Genomic DNA, 12,863 nt, shown 5'->3' on the forward strand with positions numbered 1-12,863 from the left:
CACATCACAACAAAACTGCCAAAGTGAATCTAATTTTTTGTTCAAAAATTTTTTTTCACAAATTTAAAAAAAAATTACAAAAAAATTAGTTTTTCAAAAATTAAAAAAATACTTCTTGGGTTTACACAAAACTTATATAACTCGTATAAAACTCATATACTTAAAAAATGTCCATTTGTGTAAAAAAAGCTGTAATTCATATTGGAAACGGTATGGAAAAAACAAACATTTTTTCCCATATAATTTCAATAAATTTCTGTGGAAATAGATTATTGTTCCATGTTGTTCCACAAAAGTTCTAGTCCACTAAATTTGCATTTTCAGAAAATTTAGTGCCTGAGTTAAAATAAAATAGCTTATGTAGTGCAAACGCAACGTTAATTTGTTAAAACAATTTTTAAAGGTCCCAATTCTACCTACCTTACTAGAAAAACAAGTAAGAAAAGCGTTAAGTTCGGTCGGGCCGAACTTTTTATACCCTCCACCACAAATTTCAGCCATTTCGGTGGATTAATGTGGCCACTACCTTCAAAAATTCGAAATTCGGAAGGTATCGTTCTATGGGGGCTATATGATGGCGTGGACCTATACCTACAAATTTCTGGGGGAAAGTTTTATACGCCTAAAGAAGACTAAATACCAAATTTCAGCCATATCGGTGTGATAATGAGGCTAAAACGTTCAAAATATCGAAAATCGGGAGATATTGTATTATGGGGGCTATATCAACACGTGGACCTATATAAACATTTTATGGTAGAAATGTTTCTTAGCCTCTGGAAACACAAAATACAAAGTTACAAGCGATTCTTTGGTCAAATGGGTCTAATACATTCAAAATATATTAAAATGACGCGTACTTTATAAGGGGCCTTATGTGGGGGCTATACCAAAACGTGGACCTATATAACCCAACTTTGGTAGGAATGTTTTCTGGCCTCTGAAGACACAAAATGCAAAATTACAACCAATTCTGTGGTCAAATGGGTCTAATACATTCAAAATATATTAAAATGACGCGTACTTTATAAGGGGCCTTATGTGGGGGCTATACCAAAACGTGGACCTATATAACCCAACTTTGGTAGGAATATTTTTTGGCCTCTGGAGACACAAAGTACCAAATTACAACCAATTCGGTGGTAAAATGGTCCAAATATCTTAAAATTTCCTTAAAACGACGTCGCGTCACGCGTCATTTTGTATGGGGGCTATACGAAAGCGTGAACCTACATAGCCCGCTTTCAATACCAAAAGTCCTACGTAAATATAACATATTTTCCCAAAATTTCATCAACCTACGTCAATCCGTTCGGACGCTAGAGTGATTTCCACAGACGGACAGACGGACGGACATGGCTATATCGATGTAGAATTGCAAACTGATCAAGAATATATATACTTTGTGGAGTCTACAATGATTATTTCGAGTAGTTCAACCATTATGCTACGTTTCACGGGTGGTTAGACCGATCATCAGGCATATTAGAATGTTATTTTGGTGGGTGGACGAAGGCTAATATGCTGTTTATATTAGAGCTTTTTGCAGGGTTAACCTTCTTTATAAAGATTTGTTTGAAATATAAGCAATGGAATTGACATTTAAAACCCAGTAGGTTTGTTAAATCCGGTTATATATAAACGGGGTATAAGCTTGGAAACTAACAATTATACCACAAATAATTCGAAAATTGTATATTCGAATTATTTATTTTAATGTTAGTTATTTAAATCCATACCTTTCCTATAGTCCGACTTGGCTGGTAATCATATTTTTCAATGCTTTATTACAAATACAAAGACAGTTTTTTTCCACCCTTATTTATATTTGTCCTGCTGTATCAGAAGACTTGAGATCAATATTTGTCATCGGAATCTTTGAACGCTTAGAACGGGATTTCGGTAGATTCCTAATTTTTCAATGTACCACTTAGGTCATAAACAGTTCAACTCGAAAAGAGAATTAATTCAAATATCACTCTAAAAATGACCTTCGCCTTAATAAGGCAAAAAAAAAAAAAAAATACTTTCAATACGAGTATTTCAAATTCAACATAGTATACAACAAGACTAATTGTAACGTAACAAGTTTTAAGGTTTAAATTGTCAACATAGTTCCATTTTTCGGTTTCGCTAAACTTTTTGGCCAAATTGTTTGCTATTTGATATTTAAGGATCCCAGTGGTCACAAACCGATTTAGATACAATTCGGCATTTAGGATTCATAGTGGTCAGAAAACTTCAAGCTTTTAGCCGCATTATCCCACTGCTATGCTCTAATTCGTACTAGTTCTTCTCTGGGGCTACAAAACTCTCCCCCAGAAAATTTTCGTTGCAGGTCTCTGTTTTGATACCTGCGTGTGGACAAAAAATAACAGTCCTCAATTTTTAAAGAAAAATGCATGGACCCGAATTTGGGTATTTTGACGTGTTTAGCTATATTTTCAAACCGAATTAGTTACAATTCGGCATTTAGGATTCATAGTGGTCAGAAAACTTCAAGGTTTTAGCCGCATTATCCCACTGATATGCTCTAAATTCGTAATTGTTCTTCTCTCGGGCTACAAAACTCTCCGAATTTCGGTTTTTTGAAGGGTTTAGTCTCAATATTTTATTAAAATGGTTGACATTTTGTATTTAGTTTTCGTTGGTGCTCGAAAACGTTTCGCCACAAATTTGTCGTTGCAGATCCACGTTTTGATATAGATTTTGAAATTTTCAAGCGTTTAGCCACATTATATTTGGTATTAAGAGAATGGTCGGCACAGGTGTGTCCACGTTTAGTAAATTTCACGGTAGTTGTAAATTTTAGCCACATTATCCCACCAAAATGGCTGAAATCAAGCTTCAATATCATTTATGGCGCAGGATAGAAAAAGGCCAATCCGACCGAATTTAACGCATTTTTGACTTGTTTTTGTTGTTGTTTTTATACCCTATACCACAATGTGGAAAAGGGTATAATAAGTTTGTTTTCCCAAAAATGCATGTAACGCCGCGAAATATTCGTCGTAGACCCCTCATGTGGTATACCAAACTTCATATCTCGACGAGATAAAGCGATTTAGCGATGTGTGTCCGTCCGTCCGTCTGTCCGTCCATTAAAAATTGTAATCAAGCTAGAGGCCGCAATTATGGACCGATTGTCACGAAATTTAGTATGGAGGTCGGGTTTGGACCAGAATAGAACTGATTAGTTTTTGGCGATGATCGTGAAATGTTAAAGGGATGAAATGGACCAAAAACAAAATTTTTGCTCGATTTTGTAGCCGCTCTGTAGGTCGCAATAATAGTCCGATCGGCGCGAAATTTTAAACGTAGTTTTGGTTTGAGATGAAGAAGTAGCGTGCAAGTCAACGGTATGATCGGATAATATTTAGCGGGTTAAATTGATCAAAACTTTTGTGTGAAAATTGGTAAAATTTCTAATGCACATCTTATAACTTTATCCCAAGAAGACGCGTTTCGCCCAAATATGTTTCATATGTTATCTTAATAAAATTGATTATAACATAGTTTAATGTTACATTTTCACATGAGAACAAAATTCTTGCACTTATAGTATTGCATTAGTTACTGTTTTACATTTATTGCTTTAGAACAAATATATGTATGTAGATTATTATTTCAACATGTTATTGTTTTCTTTATCTAATATATAAAAGGCAATGTGTGTATGTTAGTATGTTTGTTTGTTTGTATGTTTGTATGTTCCGAATAGACTCGAAAACGGCTGAATAGATTTTCTTGAAAATTTCAGATAATGTACTGGGAATACCGGTAGTGAAAATAGGCTATATATTTTTTTGAATGGTCGTCGCGGAAGTGATATATCGCGGTCATCCCAAATTATTCAAAAATGTATTATTTCAGATAATATACCTAATTTTAGTATGCGTGACTACAAAACCGCTATAACACTGGCTTCAATATGTGGGTCAACGCCATAGTTTGGAATACAGTAAAATCCCGATAACATGAGATGTCACTATATAGAAATTCCGAAAAATCGATTGGGAAATCTTATGAAATTTTGTATGTGGAGTTTTTAAGTCTGAGAATAGGTCGTAATCTATTTTTTTTATCCCGCTAAGTGTAGTGACCGGTGGTCATCCCCACAAATTGTTTAAGAAAACCGCGAAATTCAAGATACTTTTTAATATATTGTTTACAAATTGTTTGCATTGCTAAGGTAATTACTGTCTTGACCCTGAATGGTCGTTGCGGAAGTGAAATATCGCGTTCATCCCAAAATTTTAAAAAAATGTATTATTTCAATTGATTAGAACGGTCGTAAGCTAAGAATAGTGACCGGTGGTCCTCCCCACAATGTTTTTAAAAAAATCAGAAATCTTTGATATTTTTGAACGTATTGTTTACAGATTGTTTTCCCTGAATGATCGCGGTCATCACAAAGTTTTCAAAAATGTATTATTTCAATTAATATACATAATTTTAGTAAGCGTGACACAAAAATGATATGAACACTAGCTTGAACAAGTGGGATAGCGCGGTCGTGAGCTATTTTAATATGGCTAAGTGTAGTGACCGGAGGTTCTCCTTCAATTTTTTGAAAGTCCATGATATTTTTGAACGTATTGTTTACAGATTGTTTGCTGTAATTACCGTCTTGACCCTGAATGGTCTTCGCGGAAGTGAAATATCGCGGTCATCACAAAATGTTCAAACATTTATTATTTCAGATAATATACATAATTTTGCGTGCCTAAAAAATGCTATAAACGCTGAACACTAAACACATTTTGGAATACAGTAAAATCCCGATAACTTGAGATGTCACTATCCAGAGGTTAAATCCACCAAAAATAGCGAAAATCAGGCACCACCCTTCTATGGGAGCTATATCAAAACGAGGACGTATACTGAAAATTCTCTGCAAGACTGTTTATGACCACCAAAAGTGACTATATCTCCAAACTATCGAAAATCGGGAGGTACTGCTTTATGGGAGCTATATCAAAACGTGAACCTATAACTGTTGCATACCGAGCGCAAATAAAAATGCGTGTCTTTCGGTCGATACGAATATGTATGCTCTCCTCTTTAAATTACATTAAAACCAAATTTTAGCAATTTCGGTGTGATAATGATGTTAAATCCTCAAAAATAGCGAAAATCAGCCGGTACCGTTCTATGGGAGCTATATCAAAACGTGGACCTATACTGACAATTCTCTGCAGTAATAATTACGACCCCAACCGAGACCAACAATCCAATATATAGCAATGTTAATTGACGTGCACCGATCATTATATGTGGGTCACAAAGTGCTTTAAACTGTCAATTTATGCTGAAGGGTGTAATAAAAGAGATTTTATATCTTAAATTTGGGGGATTGATTTAAATTATGAAGTTTCTAGAGGGATGCCTAATTATGGCTGTATCAATGCTGGATAGATATCTAAAGTTTACACGGAGAACCCAAACAACGGGCCAGCAACGCGGACCGGGTCAGCTAGTTACTTAATAAATGTATACATTTAAATAAAAGTTATCATTTATCAAAAGCTAGCCCGGAAAGCTAGTGCACAGGGATAGTGGTATAGGGTATCACATGGTCGGCCCCGTCCGCCCCGACTATAGTCTGTTCTTACTTGTTTTTTTTAATAGAGAATTGGTAGAATTTTTTTGTTTATTTGTATACCCTACACCACAATGTGGAAAGGGTATTATAAATTTGTTTTTTTAAAAATTCATGTAACACCACGAAATATTCGTCGGAGACCCCCAATGTGGTATACCAATCTTCATATCTTGACGAGATAAAAGCGATTTTGAGATGTGTGTCCGTCCGTTCGTCCGTCAGTCCATTACAAATTGTAATCAAACTCCAGGCCGCAATTATGGATCGTTAGTCACGAAATTTTGCATGGAGGTCGGGTTCAGGCCACAATAGACACCTATTGCTATTGGTGATGATCGTGAAATATTTACGTCGCAAAAATTGTCCGATCGCCTCGAAATTTTAACTAAGGTAAGAGTATATGAAGCTTGCAATTTGAGATAGTGATCAGATAATATTTAGAGGGTTAAATGGACCACAACTTTTGTGTGAAAATTGTGAAAATTTTTAATATACAGCTTATATCGACGCCTCCAAACAATAGTATGCTAAGTCGACTTAGCATGTTTTCAAGTTCTTTATATTTTTATATTTAACGTCCTTTAACTTAAATTCTGTCAAATTTTGGTAATGATCGGTCAATCCGACCAGAAGTTATAAACAAATATTGACTTAGCATAGTACTGAAGTTCAAAAAAATTTCCACACTTTGAGAGCTTCTCCTGCAAAACTCAATTTTTAGACTTAGCATACTATTATTTGGAGGTGTCGATATACATATGTATTCCTGGAAGATACATTCCGCCCACGTAAATAAAATTAGGGAGGCCATTTCTTGATGCCATTGATGCCAATCATGTTGATTTACGTGCTCAGATAACAGAGTTCCAGCCTAATATATCCAGTTATTTGTTGGTAGTGTAATCAGAAGCACGCTAGAGGTCGCAGTTATAGATCAATAGTCACGAGATTTTGCACGATGTAAGAGTTTAGGTCGAAGAACATACCTAAAATTTTGGATGATGATCTCGTATTATCTAGTGGGTTAAATGAACAATTACTTTTGCATGAAAAATATAAAAATTTAAAATTTGGTCCATATTTTACATCCATGTACCAGCAAAGTAGCCTAAGTATGGAAAATTAACTACTGACCTTTCCCCTGATGCAAATTGGAATAATGTGTATCCTGGGTAACTAACGGGCCTTCTGCCTAATATATAATAGGTTTTGTGTAGAATACAAAATGTTTCCCATGCTACAATTTGTCTCTACCATGATAGAAAGATTCCCAGCATTATTGCAAATTACGTGGAACCCTAGCCATAAATTTGTTTGCATGCAAATTGTTTGAATGTTTACTCATTATTATTTGTTTTTTACCGGTTAAAATATATTTTTGATATCACAATATATATCCACAATAAACTATTTTTGTAATACACAAAATCGCGTGCATTTCCAAACAATATGTATGGTACAAGTGGACTTTTTTTGGACTTTGAAAATTTGTATATAGCATTTACATTTGTACAATAAAATTGGAGCAATGTCCGTCTGGGTATATTTGCAGCTGCTTATATATTTATTTGTATTAGGTGTATTCCAAAAAGAAACCTGATATTCAAAGAAAATTTATAAATGTACACGCAAAGAAAAATATATGTTTGATCCAACAATATTCCAAGAGCAAAATATGTATTGTTAACATATTGTTGGATTCCTTATGTTGTATTGTGAATCCAACAATCGTTTTTGTTAAATCCAAAAATAGTTTGTGTCAACTTAACAATATTTCTCTCTTTTTTTCGAATGTTTTTTCTCTTCTCTCGCTATTCGATGCCGTGTTGAAAAAAACAATTTTGGCGAGTTGTGGTGTTTGTATGACATGCTGCCTTTATCTTTGTTTTTAAATGGTTTTATTTAGCTCACCCCGTTTGTTTTATTATTTATTCTTGTGTCAAATTTCGTAATTCAAATTTCACCCTCTTCCTGTCAACCGATTAATCTGAAATTTTGTATACACTTTGGATTTTGGTGACAATACAAGTATGTTTATTCATTATCATTATAAATTCAAGATGGCGGCCGCTACAAAATGGCGGATAACGTAGGTTTTATCAATCCCATCAATATGGGTATCAAATGAAAGGGCTCAACAAGCAGAATACAATATACTATAAAAATTAAAATCCAAGATGGCGGCCACTACAAAATGGCGGATAACGTAGATTTTATCAATCCCATCAATATGGGTATCAAATGAAAGGGCTCAACAAGCAGAATACAATACACTATAAACAACTGAAATCCAAGATGGCGGCCGCTACAAAATGGCGGATAACCTAGGTTTTATCAATCCCATCCCACTAAATGGCGTATAATTAAGATTTAAATTTCGAAATTGAATCTGTAATTTAGGTAGCTGACTAATCCAGCCTGAATCCACCACCCAAGTCAAGATTTTTTATCGTGTTGAGGACTGTGTGGCTTTAGGGTGGCTAAAAATGATACGTCGTTAGAGGTACACCACCCAAGTTAAGGTGAAAGGTTAAAACAAGCCGAGAACTGTATGGCATAAGGTTGAATAAAAATGATATGTCGTTAGCGTTTTCCCCTCAAGACTCAGGCGCATCTTGTTGTACATAGCCTTGCCCCTTTATTGGACCTCTGGGGGGGACGACCGTTTAAATATCCATTACTCGTGGGAACAAAATGGTAAAAATATGTATAAAAAATACAAACACAAATAAAACAGAAACTGCAACACAACGTAAACGGAGGCTTCAAAAAGCGAAAGAAAAGTATAAAGCAAAACGAGCTAAAGAAAGTGAAGGTGATAGAAATAGTCGATTACAGAAACGACGGGAACAATTAGCGTCAAAAACACCTGAGCAATATGAGGCCAGGTTAAAAAAGCAACGTGAGCGATACACACAGATGATAGCGTCAGAAACGCCTGAAGAATATAAAGCCAGGTTAACAAAACAACGGGAGCTATAAACACAGATGTGTGTTGCCTTTAATACTATCATAAGCTTCTACAATACATAAAATGCAGGCCAGCACTGTGGATCACGCAGTCGTATACTTAGGTGCGAAACTGTTTGAAAAAGGTCAAGCCTACGTGGCTCTTAGTAGAGTAAGATCTTTGCAGGGACTACGTATAGAGGAGTTGGACTGCAATAAACTAACGGGCAAGAAACTTTGCAATCTTCTTTATTTGCCATTCCGTATTCGGGTCTTAGCGATCATACAATTACATAATGATAATTTGGTATATTTAACAAATCAGTTTATTAATTTATATATAGGTTTCTGTTTTTAGCGGCATTCAGAAGAGTTCTTTCATTATGGTGTCCAGTCCAGTCTTGAATGTTTTTGAGCCATGATGTTTCCCGTCGCCCTCTCGGTCTTCTCCCATCGATTTTTGTTTGGATAATTGTTTGCAGAAGCTTATATTTTTCATGCCTCATAATGTGACCAAGATATGCGGTTTTTTGTGTTTTTATAATTTTTATTAATTGGCGTTCGACTTGCATGCGTTCTAACACTTCGTCGTTTGTAATGCGCTCGGTCCATGGGATCTTTGCAATAATGAAGCACTAAATGAATTAAACAGAATGCGAAATAAAAACTAGAAAATAAAAATAGGTAAAAAAACTTTTTAAGTTAAACGGTTTTATGTTAAACATACATTGCAATGTTTAAGATAAATGTACTAAAAACCAAAAAATAATAAAATAGATACAGTCGTGGGAATTATAAACATATGCATAGACTAGACTAAAATAAAACCGTGGGGCACGTCAATTATCTACAAATTATCGACTTAATGTGCGATAGAAGAATCGTTTAATTCGTCGTTAGGCGAGGAAATTACTTACTATTTTCTTGCTCATGGAAATTCCAATAGTTATACACTCCATGTAAATAGAAGAGATGTTTTAACTAGTTTATCGTTGGACATTCACACTGCTGGCTGGCGAGGAATCGTTTCACTGCTCGTAGTTTGTCTTTAATCTACAAAGTACTACTCGCTTACCACTATGAAACCCTAAAACTCGCTTATAATCGAGTTTGCTAGATTGTTTCCACATTCTAGCCCTACTTATCACACGTCCATCGTTGTCGGTTGAATAACTGCCTAATTATAGTGTAACATTACAAAGCAAACATTTTAATCAACGATTGTAGACAATTGATGTGCCCCACGGTTTTATTTTAGTCTAGTCTATGCATATGTTTATAATTCCCACGACTGTATCTATTTTATTATTTTTTGGTTTTTAGTACATTTATCTTAAACATTGCAATGTATGTTTACCATAAAACCGTTTAACTTAAAAAGTTTTTTTACCTATTTTTATTGTGTGTATGTATACCAACAATGAGACTTGTTTTTATTTGTTTCTGTTTTGTTTCATTCTTCTTTCCTTTACATGTTTGCTATGGTGTTTAATTATTCCTTATGTTGTGGTTGTCAGCTAAAGTAGCACACCATGTATTGCGTTCATCAATGCTCGTAATATTATACGCGATATTTATATCAAAGTTGTGTGGAAAGTGTATATGAGAAGTATATACACTTAAATCAAAAAATTTAGTATCTGGTTTTCAGGGCTGACAATATGTTTTGTAAAAAAATTAGATTATGATTGTTCCTACAATCGATATTGTTAACGATTTTTACAGTATTGCAGAAATTCGAAAGTTGTTTTTGTTTTCTATGTTCGGAACAAAAGATGGTATTTTTGGATTTGGATTACAATGTTTGTACAAAACAAACACATTTTTGGAACCAAAATAGATATTTGTGTTCCAACAAAACCGAAAAATATTTTTTCTCTGCGTGTATCAGAAGAGGCTACCAATGTCAATTTTTGGAACTTTATTTAGAAATGTATAATGATATACATAATTGTTCCACAACATCATCGATTCTTCGGCAAGGTAACATCAAACTTTCAACGGTGGCAAAATACACCTCAGTAATGTTGGCCACATTTTCTGAGAATTTCAGCCATATAAAACTTCTCTAAAAGTGGTGTCTTAGGACACGCCCTTCGGACTCGGCGATAAACTGTAGGTCCCAAGCTTAGTGTGATAAGGTGGCAGAATTCAAAAAAAGTATTTCTTACAATAAGCTTATTTGTTCCATAAAGGAATTTTAATTTGCTGAAAGCTAATTCCCAGGGACAGTGGTGTAGGGTATCACATGGTCGGTCCCGTCCGACTATAACCTTTGCTTACTTGTTTATTATTCGCTTATTATCAACAACAAAACTAACAATTGTTAACGACTTTCAATACGAGTATTTCAAATTCAACATAGTATACAACAAGACTTTAAATAAATGTTTCAAGTGTTTACAAAACAATTATAGATATTACACTTCAAGATCGCGATAGTTAATTTAATCAAAATATTTAGCACAAAATACTTTTTCGTCGGTTTCCCACCAGAGTAGACAGACCCCTACTGTTATTGGTGATGATCGTAAAATATTTAGTGTGTGAAATGGACCAAAAACATAATTTTTATCCGATTTTTTAGTTCCTATGTATGTCGCAAAAGTATACCAATCGACGCAAAATTTAAAATAAAATAAAAATGTTAATAAACCTACAGCCTTTATCTTTATTTGTGGAAAACGCCCTCAGGCCAAGTAAGTTATATTTTTTAGAGGAACTATTTATTGCCCTTACATGTGATGTAAATTGTGTTGATGTACGTAGTCAGATAAAAGAGTTACAGTCTAATATACATGACAATATATACATTGCAATAATGTAGCGCATAGATAACGGAACTGTTATATAATATAAAAGTGGTTCCTTTATTTTTATACCTTCCACCATAGTATGGTGGGTATATGTTCTCATTTCGATTTTCAGATAATATTTTTGGTAAACAAAATTAGGACTTCGCTAGATATCAGTTTTTCAATGTAATCTCCTTAGGTCATAAAAAGCTCGATTAATTAAATTAATTAAATCTCCCAAATAATGGCCTTCGCCCCTAAAAAAGGCAAAAACTTAAAAAAAATTAGCATATATTGACTATAAGTTTTAATGCATAAATAATTATAAGGATTTTTAGTCGATCTTCTCTCATATCAATGAGTGCACCGCGATTCATATTAGCTCAATGATATGGGACCTACTGTTTATCGCCGAGTCCGAACGGCGTGTCTAAGACACAACTTTGTAGAGAAGTTTTACATGGCTGAAATACTCAGGAAATGTCGCCAACATTACTAAGGGGTATTTTGCCACCGTTGAAAAGTGTTTGATGTTGCCTGGCCGGGGAATCAAACCCACTATTTTCAGCATGCGAGGCGGGTGTGCATACCATTGCACCACGGTGGCACCAAACACAAAATATAACTAAACTATTTTCGCAATACCCTGAAAACACTCAAAATCACGTGCATCCCCAACCATATCATTGGTACAAATGCCAAGTCTTGGAACAAGATAGATGTTCGTTAAACTCACAATTTTTCCTTTAACGGTTTTTGTAGCATTTGCAGTTTTCAATAAAATCGCAGCTGGCGCCGCCCCAGTGGCGAAGCCGCCCCTGTTACCATATTAAGTTGAGATAATCATTTGCGACCATATAAAGTATACATACTCTTGATCAGTGGATTTTTAGTCGATCTGGTCATGTCCGACTGTTGTAATCACTTTAGCGTCCACAATAATGGTAGTTCAAGTTCGAAGATAGGTTATGTCGGCCCACAGTTTGGTATAGCTCCCTTATATCGGCACTTCCCAGTGGTCACAAATTGTCTCCATCAACAATTTTCAGTATAGGTTTATGTTTTGATACAGCCCCCAACTAATAGTACCTTCCGATTTTCTTTATTTTGAGGTTGTTACACGCAGAAAAAAACGCCTCTCTAACATATGTCCCAAACATATTTTGCAGCAAACAAATATACGTTTGGTTGCAAACAAATTATATGTTTGGGTGCAAACAAATACGTACCCAATAGCCACACAAAAAAAAAACAAATACATGCACCAGTAGTCGCTTTCTGAGAGCAAGGGAGCGTAAATGTCAATATGAAACACATTGCTCACTTGCTCTCAGCAGGCGCTCACTGGTTATCTCTAAAATATACACATACATATTTATAAATGGTGGTTGTTTATTGAAAGGCATAAAAAATAAAAAATTCCAAAGAAATACAAAACAGACTTTAAGAAAAAACAGAATGAAATAACTAATAAAAAGTCGCACTTTAAAATAAAATTATATAGAAACATCATT

General features: G+C 34.6%; 1 protein-coding gene across 15 annotated transcripts in view; it reads left to right on the top strand.

Annotated features, from left to right (window-relative positions):
- The window catches only part of LOC141401433 (protein phosphatase 1 regulatory subunit 16A-like), a 73,698-nt gene that overhangs the window by 11,232 nt on the left and 49,603 nt on the right, over positions 1-12,863 (top strand). For 2 of the 15 annotated variants that reach the window (XM_073981681.1, XM_073981683.1), the window contains exon 1: positions 11,025-11,253. The exons of 10 other annotated variants lie outside the window; for them this stretch is intronic. The gene's annotated coding sequence lies outside the window, so the exon portion shown is untranslated. Of the gene's footprint in view, positions 1-10,976; positions 11,254-12,863 lie in introns of those variants that run through there. 3 more of the 15 variants (XM_073981673.1, XM_073981675.1, XM_073981676.1) reach the window with 2 other exon arrangements.

Source organism: Musca autumnalis, unplaced genomic scaffold, assembly GCF_047663935.1.
Source record: "Musca autumnalis isolate F117 unplaced genomic scaffold, ASM4766393v1 scaffold_4, whole genome shotgun sequence".
NCBI classification, from domain to species: domain Eukaryota; kingdom Metazoa; phylum Arthropoda; class Insecta; order Diptera; family Muscidae; genus Musca; species Musca autumnalis.